Here is a 6279-nt window from a genome sequence, read left to right as displayed (position 1 = left end):
CCTCACAACTGTCAGAACAGCTACACTCAAAATGACAAGAAATAACAAGTGTTGGTGAAGATTGTGGAGAAAAAAAAAAAAAAAAGGACCCTTACTACACTGTTGGTAGGAATGCAAACTGGTGCAGCCACTTTGGAAAACAATATGGAGAGTCTTCGACATTTTTAAAATAAAATTACCACGTGCTCTAATGACTCCACTACCGGGTACCTACCCAAAGAAAACAAAAACTAACAAACTAACTCAAAAAGATATAGGCACCCCTATGTTTATGGCAGCATTATTTATAATAGTCAGCATATGGAAGCAGCCTAAGTGTCCACAGATGGACGAGTGGATAAAGAAAGAAGAGGGGAAACAAAAAAAGAAAGAAAGAAGAGGGAGATGTATCTATATCTATATCTATATTTATATAGTCCGACTATTAGTCACAAAAAAAGAACGAAATCTTGCCATTGGCAACAACATGGATAGATCTAGAGGGTATTATGCTAAGTGAAATGAGTCAGCCAGAGAAAGACAAACACCATATGATTTCACTCATATGTGGAATTTAAGAAATAAAACAAATGAACAAACAAAGAAAAAAGAGACAAACAAAAAAACCAGACTCTTCAATACAGAGACTAAGAGGCGGTTACCAGAGGGGAGGTAGGCGGTGGGTAGCGGGGGGAAGGGGGTGATATTAAAGAGTACACTTTACATGATGAGCACTGGGTGGTGTACAGAATTGATGAATCATTATATTGTGCATCTGAAACTAATATAACACTGTACGCTAATTATACTTCAATTAAAAAAAAAAAGCAGGGCCACAAAAGATCTAGTTTGGAGAGGATGGTTAGGGAAGCCTCCGTGAAAGAAAATGACATTTAAGACAGACGTGAAGCATGAGAAAGTGGCAGTTTCTCTAAACTCTTCATAATGTGATTCCTTTTTATAAATTTTAAAACCAAATTCGTATTTTAAAAATATAATGTGCTTTTGAGTATGTTCAAGCGTGTCACTTTTGAGTATTTCCAAGTTTAGGGAGATGACTCTCAGTGAGTCACACTGTCTAACTCACCTGGTTTGGTTGCCAAAGGGAACCACTTATTTTCTGGGGGCAGGGCTGTAGCCTAGAGGACTAAGCTTCCATCTGGGGGGAGCTCGGAGCTGGGTAACAAAACTCCCCTACTGCGTTGTCTCAGACTCTTCCCTTCCTATCTCTCCCTTAAAGTGACCATGAGAGGGGTACCTGGGTGGCTCAGTGGTTGAGCATCTGCCTTTGGCTCAGATCCTGATCCTAAGGTCCTGGGGTCGAGTCCTGCATCAAGCTCCCCTTGGGGAGCCTGCTTCTCCCTCTGCCTATGTCTCTGCCTCTCTCTGTGTATGTCCCATGAGTAAATAAATAAAATCTTAAAAAAAAAAAAAATGTGACCACGAGAAGGGTTAGGAGGCTGATCTTCAGAATCTTTCCAAGTTATGTATCTACACAACAAGGGCCTTCTACAACCAGAATTCAGGCAGGTGGCAATACTTAAGGGTAGGGGACTTTCTGAAAATCCTTCTGGCAAAATGGCTTGCAACTGACGCTCCCTGCCTCAGACAGTCCTGGCGGGAGGCCACCCCTGGGAAGATGCCCAGAGAGTCTGCAGCTTGATGACCAAGAGGGGTCTGTGCCCCATCATCTCTTCCATTGACTTGAGCAGCCTAAGTCAAGACACTGAGAGTGGGAAAACATCCCAAGTCCTTCTAGTCAAAATCCCTCTTTATAAATAAGGAAGCCAAGAGAGAGGAAGAGACTTGCCTGAGGACGAGGCCACGTGCCACTGGGCTCCACCCACTGCCACCCACGGAGGACTGCCCTGACACCCACCTGTGCTGCCTCAAGCTCCGGTTTACGAGGCACTTTTCTGGAAGGCAGAGTAAGCTAAAAATGCCTTGCTGTCATGACCCCAGCAAAAAGTCCTCCTCTCTCCACCCCTCCACGCTGGCTATGGTCCCCTCAGTGCCAGGAAAGCCTGCTGCCTCCTCCACTCAGCAACCCAGAAACAGTTCTGGCTGCCACAGCTCACACCCCAGTAAGGAAACTGAGGCCCTGAGTTCTCCCTGAGGGCCAAGAACAGGTCAAGCAGAGTCAGACGAGGCCCTGAGTGTAGGGCTCTTTCACCCAGGGTCCACACCGGTCAAAGTCTGAACATTCACAAGCAACTAGAATCCCACACCTTCCCATAAAACGTGGATCTGGGCTCTGAGCCACCCTCCCTCTTCTTCCGGGAGTCCCTGGGCCCATGCTCCTTCCCCAGTGTCCACCTACCACCAGCAACAGCATCCTTTCTGACCACGACAAGGCCACCTGCTCCAGGAAGTCCCTAGGCATGACCAAGAAATGCTCTCAGAGCACAGCTGAGTCAGACTCAGCTTCTCAGAGGGATCAGCTTTCATCATCACTCGGAGGGACAACAGCCATTCATCACCGAGGCCGTAGGCCCCTTCGCACCTGCCCTCAGGTGCCCCGTCCTGCCGGGCAGCAGGAGGTGGGGCTTGGGTCTCGGAGAGTCCAGAATCTCAGAGAAGGGTGCCTGGATTGAACAGGGTAACTGGACAGGCTGGGGCCTTAGGTCAGGCCCGTGGCCCTGGCACCTGTGCGAGAAGCCTAGTGCTTACGTATGGGGCAGGGAATGAGGTTGCATTTAGAAATGCGTTTACATTCTGGCCTGTCCGTCCCTGGAAGGAATGGGGGCCAAGAACAACTGCAGGGTCAGGGTTTGTCCCAGCCACCAGCCACCAGCCACCAGCCCCGTACTGTCCGATGCTCGGGATACTCAGTGGTTCGTACCAGCAGTGAGCGGTGAACAGCCCCAGCTCTGGGAGGCAGAGCTGTGCCTAAATGGCCTAAATGCTTGGGGTGAGCGGTGAGACCCTGCGGCCCTACGCATCCACCCCTCTCTGGACGTGTCCTCTGGGGCATCCTATCCCTTCTGACAGCCTTGCTCCGCGTCCATCTGCCCGGCCGGGCGGTCGGCTCCAGGAAGCCAGGACTACCTGTAGCATTCACAGGGCCCTTGCCACGTAAGATCTCAAAAATGGAGAGAGGGAGGGAGGAATGTACACATGCCTGGGCCCATTCCTCTAAGAGAAGAAAACATTGGGGTTCAGCGAGATTGCATCTGGAGTGCCAGGGGCACGAGGAAAAGACAGGGGTGAGCAAAGGTCCGTGGCACGGGCCCAGCTGAGACACACCCAGTCTCTTCTCCAGTCCATCTGCTTATTAGCCAGCTACGTGACCTTGGGCAAATCATTCTGTGCCTCAGTTTGACTGTAAAAATGGGGGTGAGGGGTAGAGATATGTGCCCTAATATCAGTCTAAAAATAATAGAGGTGGTGGGACGCGTGGGTGGCTCAGCAGTTGAGCATTGGCCTTCAGCCCAGAGCGTGATCCTGGGGTCCCGGGTTCAAGTTCCACATCGGGGTCCCTGCATGGAGCCTGCTTCTCCCTCTGCCTATGTCTCTGCCTCTCTCTCTGTGTCTCTCATGAATAAATAAATAAATAAAATCTTTAAAAATAATAATAAAAACTAAAAATAATAGAGGTGAAAGTATGCTGGAAAGGATGAAAACTATTCAGATCTAAACCCACCAGCATGATAAATGCTATGAATAACAGCAATAGTAAAAAGATTAATCTTTGCAGCTGGGGAAGCCTAGTGGCCCGAGGCCCGGGGGTTGTGGACGGAGAGGAGGGCTGGCTCCCAGGGAGAAAAGCCGGAGCAGCCAGAGGGTCAGACGGTCGGGCTCCCAGACTGCCCTCCCCTCTCACCAGATCCTGTTCGGCCTGCTGGAGAGGCATGACCCTCCCTGACGTGCACCCCGCGATTAGCGTCCCGGCCTTCGCAGAGAAGGTGAGGCCTAAGGGATGTGTGTGCATCTGAGAGGAGGAATTACCTGCTGCATTCTGCCCCCCTCCACCCTGGGGCACAGTGTGTATACACGCGCGCGCGCACACACACACACTTCTTCCTGCTTCATATCCTTTTAGGTAAGAGATTTTTTTTTAAGGCCTCATCTTATACTCCCCTCTCTCAGCACTCCCATGAGGTCATTCTCCCATCATCGCTGTCCTGAGGCTGGGACACAACTGGGAGACCCCCCCGCACACAGCCCAGGCTGCTGGACACAGTTCGATGCCCCCCACCCCACCCCTATCCCCCATGCCTAGGCAGTCAGGGAGGAGAAGGTGACCATGGCCCTTAGAGCAAGAAGCCACCATGACCTAGAGCCCTTCCCTCCTCCATGGCACCCAGCCCAGTCAGCAGGGTCCCAGCGCCCAGCCTGTGTCCTCTTGCCCGTCCCAGGCATTGTCTTCCTGGCCAAGCCTCTCCCAACAGGCTCAGAAGGTGCACCCGAGAGATTAAGGCAGCAGGGAGGTTGCCGGGCAGTCCGAGGCAGAAGGGAGGTTCAGGGCCAAAGCTCTTTCAGGACATAGGTGTGACCACAGAGAAGAAAAGTAGAAGCGATGATGGGGGACCCCAGCCCTGAGCACGTCCTGGGGTGGCAGGGCTTACCTCGCCCTGGAGTCTGAAAGGACAGCGGAGGGCTGTGGCCAGCGGGCTGTTCCAGCCTTTGCCAAAACCCCATCAGACTATGGGTTTTGGAGGGAAGAGAGCCCCTAGGAGTCCTGACGCACCAAGGCTTGGGCCTCCTGTCATGACTGCTCAGCTCCAGAAGCTTCGTGCCCCGTGGTCCTGCATCTCCACCCACAGGCAAGGGGACCAGTCGGTTACCCTGCCGTCTGCTCTACCCAGGCTCTCCCTGGAGAAGCGGGCTCTGCCCAAACTCCACTCAAGGTCTTGCTGCCCACCCACCCCGTCGGGCGGAGGACACAGGACTGCCAAGGCCGTCCCCTGGGCTCTGGAGTCCCCTGGGCTCTGCAGGCAGAGCTGCAGTTTGACTCGTTTGTCCCTAAGGGCTGCTGGACTGAGATCATCATGCCCATTTTACAGACGGAGAAATGGAGGCGGGCAACCGTTCCTCAACTCGCTGTGATTCTTTCAGAAACCGGAGGTACAATCCCAGCTGTGCTGCTTCCTGCCAAAGGCTCTAACCCTCTCCGGAAGCAGCTTGCTTGTGTGTCCCGACCTCAGGGGTCAGAGGTCTGGCAGTGCAGCGGGGAGGGGAGGGGAACTTGAGCAATATGGGGCCACACCTGCTGCCTGCCAGCCCCCAGGTATGGGCCCACTTCCCCCAGATGCCCGAGGGCCCTGCTGCTCGATGCCTACCCTGGGGTCCCCCCCAGGCAGAGAGGCCCAGCACCCCCTGCCGGGCTCAGGGTCACAGGAGGCAGAGAGGTGGGAGGCCCCACCTGAGGCTTCCCCACAGGAGCCCCCTGGGTGGGAGGCAGTGCCGAGGGCAGGGGCGAGGCCTGAATGCTGCAGAGCTGGCTGGGACCCTCTCAAGAAACTGGGTTTCCCGGGAGCCTGCTAGGCCTCTGCGGCCCTTCTGTCACTGGCCATGTCCCCGAGGACCACCCAGCAGGCCGAGCCGGGCTGCAGACAGGGACAGATGGACAGACAGCACTGCAGCCAGGAGGGGCGGGCCAAGAAGCCAGTTGCAGCCGGACTGTACCGGGGTCTCAGACCACGGCGGGGGCGCTCGCAGGGGCTCCAGGCCCAGCAGCGGCCGAGGCCCGGGGTCAGGGGTGGACGGCAGGCAGTCCCGGGGACCAAGCAGCGCGGGGACGGCTCGCAGCCCATCTGGGTCCACCCGGGCTCTTGGGGTTGGGAGGGCCTGGCCTTCGCTGACCCAGCCCAGCAGGGCCCGCCTCAGATCGCCTGGTAATTTCTGGAAGCTGCAAGGCCCCTGGGGATCACCACTCCCCTACACGCAGCCCCCGCCACACCTGCCTACCCGCCTGTTTATCTCCGGCTCCAGGGCCCTGGGATGAAAAGCAGGACCACTCCCCAGGCCCCCGGACCCCCACCCCAGTCCACCCCTGCCGCTCCCCCAGGCCCTCCCCCCGACCCCTGCAGCTCCCCACCACCACCCCTGCCTCCCTCCACCCCTGCCGCTCCTCCCAGACCCCACCCCCTGCCCACCCCTGCCGCTCCCCCAGCCCCCCCAGCCCCCACCCCCATCCCCCCCCTGCCGCTCCCCCCAGGCTCCCCCTCCCATCCCTGCCGCTCCCCACTGCCGCTCCCCCATCCCCCCTACTGCCCCCCTGCCCCCCGCCCCGCTGCGCACCCCAGGGCCATGCCCCGCCCTGCCCTCCGCACGTCCCCTGGGGCCTGACGACAAAGC

This window comes from Canis lupus, chromosome 27 (assembly GCF_003254725.2).
Source record: "Canis lupus dingo isolate Sandy chromosome 27, ASM325472v2, whole genome shotgun sequence".
NCBI classification, from domain to species: Eukaryota; Metazoa; Chordata; class Mammalia; order Carnivora; family Canidae; genus Canis; species Canis lupus.
Note: the sequence above shows the minus strand (reverse complement) of the source record.